Raw genomic sequence first — 12,695 nt, forward strand, 5'->3', positions numbered from 1 at the left:
CTAAGGAACAGGATTCCTTTAATGATAACAAGTAACACTACGATGCTTTTCCAGAAATGGCAAATTCCCATGGGTAAGTGACTGAGACCTGTGCAGGGTAAAGGATGCTGAAAAGTATTCACCTACCTTCTACAATGCCAGGGAAAAAGGAGTCTGAGTCCCAGCCATACAGTAGTGGATGAGGCAGTATTGTCTGGTCTTTCTCACACAGGTGTTCTGTAATTTTGGTGCTTCCACGTGTAAGCGCTATCCTGCAGGGTTGAGAATGGAGGGTATGGCATTAGTACCTCATAGAAAAGAACAGTAAAGTCAGTAATACCTAGCAGGGCCTGCTTCTGCCTGTAAAAGAAAATCAAGACACCAACATGGTGTTTGCATTAGTGACCTCCTGGCAGGGGGCCTGAAAGAGACAACAGCAGGGGTGGTTCAAGGAAGGTCTCTTAGGGACTGGTAAAGATGAAGATGGGCCAAAGCAGCAGAAGAACATCTAGGAGAAATCTTTTCTTGCTAGTGAAGAGCTCACCTGGTCCCCAAGGATCAGTGGGCTCACATGGCAGATACTGCTGACAGACAATTGCTGAGTAACATTTGCCCCTTCATTACACAACAACATAACCTGCGTGGTGAGGGTGCATCCGTGCAAGCAGCCTTTACTGAGAGCACACTGCGTTCAGTGGTCCTGTTGGTGAGATAGCCAATATAGCCCCATCCTGCGGACAGAGCTCAGTCTGAGGAAGTAAAATTTTGTCCAAGAAACAGAAGAGAGGCAACAACCAGGGACTCCACTAGTAGTAGACAGCTGGGGTAAAGTTGGGACAGAAGACACAATGCTTCCTACACACTGAATGAACAGAAATCTGAGCACAGGATCTGCTGTATCCACTCATTCACAGCACATTATTTCTAGCTGGGAAACAGCTGGCGTAAGGATACCTGCCCACTAGGAAGTGGGAAACTATAGCACTGAGGCACATGGTTCCGAACTCTGGGCAGTGTGGGGGGAACAACACAATCACTGGATGAATACACAATCAAGCCGAGACACCTTCTGCATCCAGTCATGGACAACACATACTCCTGCAGGGTAACAGTCCTCAGAGGGCGGCCAGTCAGTGAGGCAAGGCGATGAACAAAGCAAAGCTCAAAACACGAGTCACAGAGGGATCGGAACACAGAGGAGGTCCTGGAGCCCAGGGCGTGTGGAAAGGCTTCTTCCTTGGGTTGCTGTGGCACACAGTGCAGGCTGAGTAGGACCAGTAATGTTTCCCAGTGCAGATTTTCCAGATTTTGGGATATGTGCATACAAAATGATGTATCTCAAGGATAAGACTGGAGCCCAAACAAAATCCACTTATGTATCACATGACATATGATGAATTTGACATAAGCTAAAGATAAATTTCACACAATACATAGCCTAAAGAAAATCTTATACAATACCCTCAATGCACCTGTAATTGTGCATGTATTCTGCCTGTGTGTACGCCCGTGCATGTTTGCTGGGAATTCTACCCAGGGACCCAGGAATGCTAAGCACACCCTCTATTGCAGAGCTACACCTCCTCATTTTAACGGTGTCAGAGGCGATCACCTGTGGAATTTTCTACTTCTGGTACCATCCCGGCAGTCAGAAGTATTCAGGTTTTAGAGTACTTTGGTTTTGGAGTTTCAGATTAGGGGTGCTCGATTTGTATTACTACCCCTAGTTTAGATAAGGTAAATGATCAGAGGGATTCAACTACTTAAGGTCACATAGCTAGGTAGGGATGATATCCACTTCTCACTCACATAGGCCTGTAAAAATACAAAGGTCTCTATATTATTCTTTACATCAATCTCTCCTCTTACTACTGTCACCTACTTTAATTCACATTCTCCATTTTGTGCTTGTATGATTGTCATTGTCTTGAAATTGTAATACTCTCATAATAGCACACACAGATTCTGTTATACCACAAGACTATTACTTTCAGAATGTGAATTTTCCTTGTCATGAACAACTGCCCAGCCTAGAACTGAGCACTGATCTTTGGAACAGCTTCAAGGAACTTGCTGGGTAAAGTATAGGGATCACCAATATTTGGTTTTAACTGAACTATTTCACACAACCCAGGTATGAGTTTCAGCGCCATCTACATCCGGAGTTGAAGCAGTGCTTCCCTACAAACAATTTCCCCCAACACTGTCTTCGATGTCAAGATGGTCCAAGTTAAGAGACACTGCCCCTTGACAGGGAGCTACTGAAATCCTGCTCCTTCAAATATACAAATCCTTCCTTTCTGACCTTCCACTGGGTGCTGCAAGCTAGGTACACTGAAAGGCTTAGCCAGGGAAGGCCACTGGCCTTTTTGGATAAGTGAAACAAAACAATCCTCACACATGCTGGTCAACACCCAAATCCAGTTCTGCTAAGAAGGCTGTATGATCTGGGGGATGGCAGTGGAAATCTGTGACTAATCCTAACACCACATTTCTGAACCCACTGCTGCACTCAAGCACTGGGGACAACCAAAGATGCCTTTCTTCTCTGACTACCACACACTTCCGGCCTGCAGTTGCTTGACTGCAGAGTAATTTGTGTGCTAATGCAGGAATCACAGAGCCTATGGGAGGCAAGTGTACTCATTCCTAATTAACATCCTGACCACTGTCTCTCTCAAGCGTTCTAGGAAGCTTTTCTCACGTTTTCATTTGACATATGTCACCGTTCTCCAAAACACTTGAATGATTCTGTCTCACACTATGAGCTGGGGGCGGGGGAGGGGGGAAGGAGATGCCAACGAAATAGGTTCTTTCTGCGTTATTTTTTCCTCCTTTTCATTGTTTTCTTCTAAAATCAGGGTCTTCCCAAGTAGTTCAAGCTAGCCTCGAACTCTATGTAACCCAGGCTGGCCTGGAAGTTGCCCAAATCCTCCTGCCTCAGCGGCCCGAGTGCTGAGGCTACAGGCTTGAGCCACCACGCCCCGCTGAAACCGGTTATTTCTGGAGCTGCATTTTTTTTTTTTTCGGAACCGGGGATTGAACTCAGGCCCTTGCGCTTGCCAGGGAAGCGCTTATTCTACGGAGCTATCTCCCCGGCCCCTTGAAACCAGTTACTTCTGGACCAGACCGAATTTGAGCCCAGTGACAGCCCCGCTGCTAAAGGAGGCCCCCACAAAGTTTCAGTCCTATATTCCCTCTTCAAGCCAGCAGCCCCAGCTACAGAACGAGGACTATGCGACACGTAGGCGGTCCAAACGCCATTCTGAGGGCGACGCGAAGCCACGAGCTGCCCAAGGAAAGCAACAACCCTCCCTGGGCGCCCTTCACCGCGGCCACGCGACCAGCGGGGGGCCCGGAACACAGCCGCCCCGCCTAGGAGTCTCTCGGGCACGGCCGTGTCCTTCTCTTCTAGGGCGGTTCTTTCTCCCAGGCCTCCTGGGCCGTCTCAAGATCTAGCTCCCTCCGGGTCTCACTCGGCCTCTCAGCTTTGCTGTCTGGCGCTCTTTTTTGTGGCGCGCTCTCTCCGTTTCTGGTTCCCTCTCCATCCCTTTCCCGCTCTCCCCGCCCCCTTGGGCTCATCCTCTCAGTCTCTCTCGGCCTGGCTCACGCGCGTTCACTATCCTCCGCAGGTCTCGCCGTCCACTCGCGGGCGTGACGCCTCCTTTCCCCAGGTAGGGAAACAGCGAGGCGCTAGGTAGGCCTTGGGTAAGACCACAGAGAGGAGGTATCCTCCGGAGGCAAGAGAGGCTGCAGAGCAAAGTTGTGTACTGCGCGCCGGGAATGCGTCATCGGGAAGCGACGCCTCGGAGAGGCTGGGCTTTGATTGGTTGCAGCGACTGCGGTAGCCGTTTGGCTGGAAATCGTGGTGGTGGGTTTTCCTGCGGGAGGGGCCTGGCCGCGCTTCTGGATGGGTCCGGTCCTTATCCGCCCGGTTTGGTCTGGCATGCAGGCTGACCCCAAATGGCACATCGCTGCCGTCCTGTTGCGACTCTTGCATCAATCTCTCCTCTTACTACTGTCACCTACTTTAATTCACATTCACCAATTTGTGCTTGTATCAGTGTTATCTTGAAATTGTAATAATCTGATACTTTAACACACCGATTCTGTTATACCACAGGACTATTACTTTAAGAATGTGAATTTTCCCTGTAATGAGCTGCCCAGCCTAGAATTGAGCGCAGGGTTTAGGAATCCTCCATGTGTGTGGAGACGGTGGGAAAAGGCGCTGAGCAGCGGGCGTGACGTCATGGGCTGGGCTCGTGGGAGCCGCGCTGCGTCACTGGAGGCTTCCTGGCCCCGGTTCAGCTGGCAAGTTCTGGTGTGGGGTGTGCGTGTGAAAACTCGTCTCGGAGTCTGCTTTGTCCACTCAGTGGTTGTGCCTGGGTTGAAAGAAACCCATTAGGACAACCAAAGACCAAATCAATGAAGTTTCACTTTTGAGGTACACTCCAATAGACAGATCGCCCCAGGTGTAGACTTAGGGTGTCTTGGTGGGGTTGCGTTTGCCTTTTAGTTTTATAGGGAGAAACCCACTGACTGTAATGGCAAGAGCTGCTGGGGGCGCGGGGCTTGTAATTAGAAAAAGTGTCAGTCCCCTAAACCAGGGAATGGTGAGCTCTGTGCCCAGTTTTTTAGCAGGACAAACCTCCATTCTAAGTGTAGCATCCATGAGAGACAAAGGAACAAGCAATAGAAGGTCTGTCACCTGAGAGTGTTGTGGGAGCCAGCACTCGGCTGGCTCAAGCACAGAGTGGACAGACAGCAAGCCTTATTAGCTGGATCTTACGGGGAAACGTCGTCCTATGTGGCCTGCAGTTTCGCGGAACAGAAAAGTGTAAGGATTTCTGCATGGTGGCTTAATCTAGGAGACAGATGAAGTTCAATATTGCCAGCAGGGTGAACTTTATTAAGCCAGGTGTATTTCATGCGTGTCTAGGCAGATACATACATAAGAAAAGTGTCTTTTTTATTGTGAAGATACCTTAACATCGACAACTCTTTGTAATAGTAAAAGGTAATTTTTTGTGATCTAAAAAAAACCAAAATGAATAATCTCAAAAGATGGTCAGGGCCTGCCTTTTACAAATGAGGTAATTGTCACAGAGTGTTTGAGTCACCAGTAAAAAGTCTCACAAGGGATAAGTGGTAGATCAAATTGAAGCGTAGATGTCAGTGGCTTCATGACCTCCCTGCTATACAGCCCTATACTGTTCTTTTTGAGCAGCACATAATCCAGCTCAATCTTGTAAACTAGAAACCTCTTGAGCCTTCTGACAATTCTTCTCCTCCCTGGTCACCTGGCAGTGAAGGATTTCTAGACAACCTGCAGGACAGAGAACAGTATAAAAGGTCTTAGGTCCCAAAGGCTTACCTTAGGCCATTGAAGGAGAGGGGCTACAAGCCGGAGATGAGCAGATCTGAGGATGTTTCTGTAGGTGACAGGCTGATGTGATATACTATACAAAGGTGATAAACACTGACAATTTATGTACTTTTTTTTTTTGTTTTGCAGTACTGGGGATTGAACTCAGGACCCCACACTTGCCAGGCAAGTGCTTATTCTACTGAGCTATCTCCCCAGCCCCAGTTTATTCTCCCTGCCTGCCTGCACTGACAATGCCATCCTCAAAGCTGATGTGTAAAACCAAACAAACATGGGTGAGGAGAGAGATTCCCATTTTACCTGAGGAATACCTGACACCTTGCTACTGTATGTAATGTTTAAAATATTCTTGCACGCTAAATGAGTGAAAACAGTCATTTGTGTTTCCAAATTTGTAGTGTTCTTGTGTAACAGATGAAGTATCTTAGGCAGAAAGAGGTTAAGTCCGCTTGCCAGATTCCCTCAAGTCATGCATGGTTGAATCCTGAAGCTGCTAATGCTCAGCATGTTCCAAACTGATGGTGTCCACCTTGACCCTTTGCACATTTGCATCCTCCAGTGCTGCCTTCCTCAGTGTAAGACGCCACCTTCTGCCTTGCTGCTTAGGCTTGAAGCCTTCCTTGATGACTGCCTCTCTGACCAGCCCAATAATCCCAAAGCCCTGGTGTAAGACTTTGAAAGGAACAATTTTATACTCCCTTATTCCCACTGCCAGATTTAGTTTCCTAGTCCAGCCATCCTCATGTCTCCCCTGGACAGTGACCGTCACGTCAGAGCTGGTGTTCTTGCCACCAGTCCTGAGCCTTCCTGTACATTGCATCCTAATGCCAGAGGGACTTTCCCACTTGCCAGTCAGGCCCCTGTTGAAACACTGCAGGTTCTGCCCCATGCCCTTAGGATAATGCCCAGCCTTCTAGACCGGGCATATCTGCCCCTGCCTAGTCCCAAATGCCTCATCTGTACCACATCCCACCCTCTTAAAGCCCACACCCAAATTCTAGCCAATCCAATCCTCTTTTTCAGCAGGTGACCCACACTCAGCCTTCCTTGCTGTGATGTGGATAGCCTTGTGATGAACTTCCCCTTCTTTGGGATATGCCTCCTCCCTCCTAGTCTCCTTGATTTTTTTCTTGTTTTCTAGTTTCAGATATAGAAAAACAATTTCCATTTTATCTAGGGTTCAGCTGCATGAAGGGGCACACAATGGCTTTGCTAGCTTTTTCTGAGTATCAAAGGTATAAGTTTATTAGAATTCCACAGATGACTCAGCTAATTGTAATAGATTCTGAGAGCAGAGTTTTTAAGGGAAAGCCTTAGTTACAAATAATACAATATTTAGATGTGAGTAGGGAAGGTAAAAGTTTAATTTGATACACCCTAGTAGATTTCTGCCGCGTTCCGGGAACCCCCAGACCCAGTCCTAGCCCAGGTCCAGTGAGTGTGTGGGAGAGCTTCCTACTACCCTGTGCCGGCGGGACCAGTCCCAGCCCAGGTGCAGCGTGGGCCAGACCCTCTCCCATCCCCTTGAGACGCCTCCCACCACTCCGCAGCACCTCCCCCACCCCGCCCGCCGAGTAGGAATTTCTGCCACGTTCCGGGAACCCCCAGACCCAGTCCTAGCCCAGACCCAGTGAGTGTGAGGGAGAGCTTCCTCTCCCCCCTTCTCCACCTTGCCCCCTCCAGGCACAGCTCAGGCCTGGCATACATGCCTGGGCTGTAATCCTGCAGCTGCAATCCCTGCAGAGAGTATAGAGGATAGATCCACCCAGCTAGTCCAGGAGCAGAACATCTTGCCACAGGGGCACAACATATTTACCATCAAGGGCAGGAGCAGGAAGGAGCTGAGCACAGCAGCCAGACCTAAGCCAGACGCAGTTGGATAAGTCCAAACTTTGTAGAGCTGCACCTGAACTGCAGTACGTGCGAAGGTTATAACTAAAGCAAAGATCTACAACAAAGGGAAGAAGACAGTGCTACACAAAATGACGAGAAGGAACAAAATGCAACCCCAGAACCCAAGACCACCCGTAACAAGTGCAGAGGACACTAACACAGAACAAATTGGAAATCACACAGCTGAAAGCAATGAATCAACAGCTTCTGAAATAAAGAAACAGCTGCAGAAAGATATAGAGGACCTCAGATTGGAAATGAAAAAAGAAATCCCTGAATTAATAACATCTGCACTAAAGAATCAAATGCAGAAACACATGGAGGATACACCCTAGTAATCATTTCACTCTGTGTATATGCCTATGAAACCATCACGTCATATCTTCAATATGTTACAAAGATTTAAAGAAATAAGGATGCCTCCATAAATATAGTGAAAGAATATATTCAGAAGTTTTGAAGTAATAGAGTACAGTACATGTACCAGAGATTTCCCTCTAATCTATATGGTCCTATTGTTGCATTTGAAATTGGTGTTTGTATTTGTGGAAGCAATTTTTGAGGGGGGGTTGAAACAGGGCCTTTCTATGTAGTTTAAGCTGGCCTTGAACTCTAGGCAATCCTCTTGCCTCAGCCTCCCACATCCTGCAACCACAGCTGTGTGCCCTAATGCCTGGCAAGATACAGTTTCTGTGTCATGACAGGATGCAGTCCAGGACCAACCTCCCAGTAAAGAAGCAATAACAGACATGTGGAAAGACTGTTCCCTTTATCTTGTCCTTAACCAAGTAAATTAAATGTACAATGCTAGTGGTGAGATACAGTTTACATCACAATATGAGCTTTCTGTAATGACCAGAGAAAGTCTATCTGGCCGTTGTCCTTTTGCAAGAGAGTTGGTGCAGTGGTCCTTACGGATTTTCAGCTGGCTTCTCACTGAAGGGGGCCTTCTGAGTGCATCTGCTGTAGTTTCCTACAACTCCTTAGTTGTGCTCAGTGGGTGCCATAAAGTCCTAGAGAGAACCACATCAGTTCCTCCCATGTCTAGTGAAGAGGTCAAAGCCACACCTGGTTGTGTCTACTACAGAGTCAAGCATAAAGATGGACTTCATTTACTGACACACATTGGTCTTAGCCCAGCACACCTGAGTGTGAAAGGAAGCATATTCCCTAGGAAGGTCAACAATACAGAGAATAGACGGAAATCACACCCATCTGGCCACATCCAGTACCCCAACCCAAAGATGGTTTGTGGATGGACTAGACTTCCAGCGCTCTGGTATGCTGTTTTCCACACTTATGCGTCCCTCCAACAGGGCACAACGTGAGTGGCTCTTCCTGTAGGCTAGTTTCTTAGGACCTGTTATGTTCTTCACATGTCAGCCTGTATTTCCCAAGGTTCAGAGAGAGAAGCACCCAACATTCCAGCTACAGATGAGGAAACAAACTAAAGGAGTTAGGTTGCTGAGACAGAATAAGATGGCTGTAGGAGTTACCCGAGTACAGATATTCCTCTTGTTTAATGTGTGCTGGGATTGGGACCGAGGCACAGTGTTTGGACTTGGGACTTGTTGCTCAGACTTACAAGTCAGGGTGGGTTTTTTTTTTTTTTGCTACAGTTCTATACAGCTTGCTTATTGAACCTTAATGTATTTTCTTGCATAGTATACCTTGTTTATACAATGTAACTTTTGCTGGTTGTACTGTATGGTATTGTAGTTTTATGTTCTGTTGTATATTACAGTACTGCATATAAGGGTGATGCAAAGTCATCAAGTTGGAGTTTCCTTTGACTGTTTGTTCTGAATATTGTAATGTATATAGTATATATAATTCCTCTTTTAGTGACCAATTCATTTAATGCCCCAGTTGCAGGAACAGAACTGGGTCGTTAAAGGAGGAATCTATACTATCTGCCTCCAAGGCGAGGCTTCTTTCTGACCATAATGACACCCTTTGCTTATGTAAGCTTGCTGAGATGCAACTATTGTGTGCCCTAGGGAATGTTCTTCAAGAAAGGTTGGCTTCAGTTATTGGTAGTATAGCGCTTGTAACTTCTAGGATTCCCTGGAGGGTTCCGTCTGCAGGCTACTGTTGAAGCCTAATTATGACTCACTTCCTTCAATTTCAGTTACTGTTTGATTGGTAAAAACACAGAAGAGAGGGAAGTAGGCCCAGCCAGATAGCTCAGCAGACTGAAGCGCCTGCTTAGGCAGGTGCAAGGACCAGGGTTCGATCCCAGGTGTGCAGTGCCAGCCTCACCCAAGGTGCACTGAGAGACTGAGACTGGGCATGGTGGCATGCACCTATAATCCCAGTGCTTGCTTGGAGGCTGAAAACAGGAGGATCACTATGAGTCTGATGTGTGTAGCGAGACCCTGTAGACCCCATATTCAAGACATTAAAAAAAGAGAGGGAAATATTTGTGGTGGCTACAGCACAGCTCTAGAGCTGACCAGATGCCATGTGTGGCCAATGTCTTGACCTATAAAAACATTGTCTCCCTTCCTGGCTCCTCCCTTTGCTCTCCCCTCCCTGCCCACCCTGACAGAAGCAGCTTTCCTCTGCCCAGACCCTTCTGCCATGTCATTTCCTTGTTTATGCCTGCCAAACATGGGCTGAAACTTCCAAACTATGAACTAAAACTTACTTTAAGTTGCAGGTGTTAGGTATTTTTGTCCCAGAAATAAGGAAAGACATCTTCCATCTGATGTTCCTGGCTATTTCATTTCATCAGTATACTACATAAAGTCTCACATACTTTGGAAACTCCAATGAGACACTATTTTTGCTACTTCCTCCTATTGTCTCCCCTAAAAGTAAAACATAATACGGAAAAAAACATATAAAATGTTATCCAAAGCATCACTAAATCCTCTCACTGGCTCAAAGGTCATGTTCTTACAGGTTTCTCTAAATGTAAGTATATCATTTTATATAATATTTTTACTCTACAGTACTTTTTTTTTTCAGAACTGGGAATTGAACTCAGGCCCTTGCGCTTGCCAGGGAAGTGCTTATATTACTGAGCCATCTCCCCAGCCCCTGTAATACTTTTTTACAAGAAAAGCTGTAAAGACCTTTTCTTTTCCCCTAAGCCACTGGAGGGTATAATGAAGACACCGTGTCCAGCACTCTTATAGTCAAAGACATTGTCCTAAATAACTGTAATACCACTATCAAAATCAGGAAATTAGCATTGATACAGTATTACCATCTGCTCCTCAGATTCTGCTGATTTAGATCTGTGATATTCTCCAGTGGTCCATGCGTTGAAAGGCGTAGGTCCCAGCTTCATGCTACTGAGAGGTGGTGGAAATTTTGAGTTGGAGCCTAGTGGGAGGCCTTCTGACCTTGAGGAACCTACCCCTTTCCTCTTCCTCTGTTTTTCATTTCCAGCCATGAAGTGAGCAGCTTTGCTGTACCATGTTCTCCCACCATGATGTGCTACCCCACCACAGGCCTAAAAAAACAGGGCCAACCATGAAAGGAAACCTCCAAAACTGTGCGCTAAAATAAACCTTTCTTCTTATTTTTTTTCTTTTCTTATTATTGTTTCAGGTACTTTGTTAGAGTAGTGAAAATCTGAGTAACACAGACCCATAAAATTGGCCAGTTTTCCCAATAATATAGCTTATATATAGCATAAGGGTCCAGTTCAAAATCACATGTTGCATTTGTTATCATTTTAGCATCCTTCAATCTGAAAAAGTTCTTTTACCTTTCCAGGCTTTGTTGCACTGGGAAATTACAGGCCAGTTATTTTGTACAATACCCTTCTGTTAGCTTTGTCATCATGATTAAGTTCAGATTATAGCATCTTTAACAGGAATTTCACATATTGTTCTGTTTTCATTGTTTCCTATCATATAGTACATGATTTCAATTTGCCCCACTTTTGACGTTCACTTGAATCACTTCATAAAGGTGGTGTTAGCTTATAAAGTTATACCTTTTCCATTTATAATCAAGACATATTTTACAAGGGGTCCTTTGAAATTGTTTAAATATGTTTTTCATTAAACTTGCATTTGCTTTATTTGTATCAGTATGGTCTTGGGATACTTTATTCAATAGGTTAAAATCCATTATTATTATCAGTTATTTTGATGCCAAAATTGTCCTGTTTGGCCAGCAGGAGCTCTGTCAAGCAGGTTTCTATGTCATTCTTATGTGTCCCCATCATTCAATGAACACTGTCATATTACTGATGTTATAAATCACGACAGGCTCATCTTATCTCTTCCTTCTCCCAGTCACGGTGCCAACAATTTCTCAAAGGAGCATTAGCTCCCCTTTTATCCACATATGTATACTAAAAACACATATATACTAAAAACTGTAAGTTCATGTGGACCTCCTATCACCTTGGAAATTGTTCTACTTTGCTTCCTTCCCATATTTGAAATTAACCTTTTCCAAAAGTGACAGACCTAGCTGCTGTTACCCTTAATACATTTAGTTCATTGATAAATTCCACTAAACCATCCCTCTCCCCCACAGAGGTCTTCCTCATTATACTGAACAGTCCTCCACCCTTGACCTGATCTTTCCATTCAGCTTGCATCCCTTAGCCAGTCAGCTGCCCCCACATCCAACCCCCAGCAGAGAGCTGGAAAAGAGGCTCAGGGCACTGCTCTGAGCCTTGGGTCCTTCATCTGCTGAAGGGCACAACACATTCTTTTCAATGAGCACTACAAGTTCAAACCTGGATGAGGCCTCCTAGCATTATGAACTCTTTGATATCCAGAAGTCCAGCAAGCAGTCCCTCACTTCAGGGACATTACACATGCTGTTCCTTCTGCCCCAGATAACCTCATGGCTTCCTTCCTTTCTTCTCCCAGGTCCATACTGAGACCCTCCCTGTATATACTTAATAAAAAACAACATCCTGTCCACTTACTCTTTCTCCTATTCCATCTGCCTATAATCCTAGTTACTTGGGAGGTGGAGACAACATCACAAGTCCAAGGCTACCTTGGGCAACTTGGCAAGACCCTATCTCAAAACAAATTTTTTTAGGGCTGGAAATATAACTCAGTGATAGAGCAATTTGCCTAGCATATCTGAGGCTTTGGGTTCATCACCAATCACACACACACACACACACACACACACACACACACACACTCGAAATTTCACTCCCAAGACACCAACCTTCAAACAGTTCAGATAACCAGAGACACGAAAGACAGCCACTGAGCTCATAATTTAAGAGACTCCAAACTTCCCTGCACCAAACTCTGGCTATAAGAATGTAATCAGGGCCAGGGAGATGACTCAGTGGAATAAATGCTTCCCTGGCAAGCACAAGGGGCTGAGTTCAATCCCCGGTTCCGCAAAAAAAAAAAAAAAATGTAATCAGGGCGAAAATACCATCTTCAGTCCCTTTGGGGGAGTCCAAAGAACACACAGACACACACCTACACACCCT

At 45.8% G+C, this 12,695-nt stretch overlaps 1 protein-coding gene across 6 annotated transcripts in view; it reads right to left on the reverse strand.

Annotated features, from left to right (window-relative positions):
- LOC101573726 (protein FAM156A/FAM156B) overlaps nucleotides 1-12,695 on the reverse strand; it is a 57,751-nt gene that overhangs the window by 33,911 nt on the left and 11,145 nt on the right. For 2 of the 6 annotated variants that reach the window (XR_002819470.1, XM_023708186.1), the window contains exons 1-2: nucleotides 3,590-3,736; nucleotides 127-251 (exon numbers count right to left, since the gene is read on the reverse strand). The gene's annotated coding sequence lies outside the window, so the exon portion shown is untranslated. Of the gene's footprint in view, nucleotides 1-126; nucleotides 252-2,483; nucleotides 2,711-3,455; nucleotides 3,737-10,475; nucleotides 10,725-12,695 lie in introns of those variants that run through there. The other 4 variants (XM_023708190.1, XM_023708189.1, XM_023708188.1 and 1 more) reach the window with 3 other exon arrangements.

Source organism: Octodon degus, unplaced genomic scaffold, assembly GCF_000260255.1.
Source record: "Octodon degus isolate 3935 unplaced genomic scaffold, OctDeg1.0 scaffold00335, whole genome shotgun sequence".
Taxonomy (NCBI): Eukaryota; Metazoa; Chordata; class Mammalia; order Rodentia; family Octodontidae; genus Octodon; species Octodon degus.